Source organism: Galendromus occidentalis, unplaced genomic scaffold (assembly GCF_000255335.2).
Source record: "Galendromus occidentalis unplaced genomic scaffold, Mocc_1.1 scf7180000076870, whole genome shotgun sequence".
In the NCBI taxonomy this organism is placed as follows: domain Eukaryota; kingdom Metazoa; phylum Arthropoda; class Arachnida; order Mesostigmata; family Phytoseiidae; genus Galendromus; species Galendromus occidentalis.
This window is the reverse complement of record NW_003804859.1, coordinates 548,709-550,453: the sequence shown is the minus strand read 5'-3', so window position 1 is coordinate 550,453 and position 1,745 is coordinate 548,709.

Sequence of the window (1,745 nt, the reverse complement as noted above, 5' to 3'; positions counted from 1 at the left end):
AAATAGACTAGTCGAGACTTTTGAACTTATGATAATTGTTTTTGCTGCATGAGATTTTTCTTTCGATATCAGATCGGAGCAATGCGATTCAGCGCGCAGAGAATGACGAGTCGATGAAATCTTCAGCGAAGCAGATGGATTTCTGGAAAAATTCCATAATCGAATATCTATATGAAACCGCTCAAGAGTGAATCATTTCGGGCAATTCTATGGCCGATAGTGAACTTGAAAACTCGTGGGATGGAAGCTATCGAGCTCGATTTCTCCGTGGTCGTGTTATCTTTTTCAGAAGAGGAATTCTGGCTGAAAGCCGCCTATTCGCTCGGGATGCGGGTTCACTGTCTCTGATGGCGTTATAAACGCTCGAATGTGGTTGTGCATCATTCAGAATTCCCCGGACGTGCGACCGTTTCGACCGGAGATGTTAACGGTATAGTTTCCCTGAAACTGACTCAATCGAAACTCGCTGGGATCCCTATATCGCACCGAAATACCATCCGAGGTGTTATATCTATTGTAGAGTCCCACTGTAATCATTACAACCCCCGGAATTTCAGCGCTGGATCCTCCTGCTCGGATTGCTCAGTTCAACGTTCTGCGTCGGTTACGTCTACTACGGGGCTCTCGGCTATTACCCCTACGGATACTTCTGGCCCGCCTATTTCTACCCCTACTATGGGAGCTTCTACTACTTGTATTACCCTCGATTCGCTCTCACGATCGGTCGAGGAAGATAAGCGAGAAACAGCGTCGCCAAGGGACGACTCTATCAGAACGAATTGGGAAACCGTGAGCTGGCAAATTATCTCGCTCGACATCGACTGGCTTCGTGGAAAGCAGCCGAACAAGAGGATATTTGCAATAAAGTTGATCGACGGGTGATTTTTATTGGCTTTCAGGTCAAATCTCTGAGAGGTCGGATTCGCGGATTCGGAGCTTCCGACGCCTCGTTCTGTCGGAACGATTCTCCTCTAGACGGACTTGGAACAATCGTTGACAGGAGCTGAAATTCGTTGATCGAGAATAATTTATAATCCGTGTTCCCCGCTTGGGCGCACGGGCGAAGCCGGAAGTTGCGAATAAAATTCATTTCTGTGTTTCAACTCGATGTCTCTATTTATTCAACGTCGACTATGCAGATCCTTCAAAGACTGGAACGCTCTGAATACAAGCAAAGGTTCGGAAGTTGCTGTCGATGAGGAGTTGGAGTCGACCGTGGTAGTGATTTGCTCCGTCGAATCCTCTTCCTCTCCGGCATTCCCTTGCGCCTTCAATTGCACGAGTGCCGTCTGTTCGTGAGCGGCTGAGCGAAACCAAATATTAACTCTGCTTAGAATCGTCGAAGCTTCTTGAGGAGTTCCGTTAAGCTTTCACGCGTGCTGCGACTCGGGGTGAGAACTCTTCACTCTAGAACTCTAGAGTATAGACTGGCCCCGAACCAATTAGATCTATCATGACATGAAATATCGTCCATCCGTGGGTTGAACAACCCCGAGACCATCTCCAGGAAAGAATTTGGATGGGGCATCTGTGTTTACCATCGAGTCACGTGTCGCAACTACAACCTCTTTCGGATAAGCGTGGGCTATAGATTTATCGCCTCGCTAACAGGAGCGTTCCCAGGATTTTTTTTTGGGGGGGGCCAGACTAGGTTTTCCGGGGGCCAGAGATCCAAAATGATGAGTTACCCTGTACTCCTGCATTAAGCAAAAAGAATTTTGGGGGGGGCATGGCCCCCTTGGCCC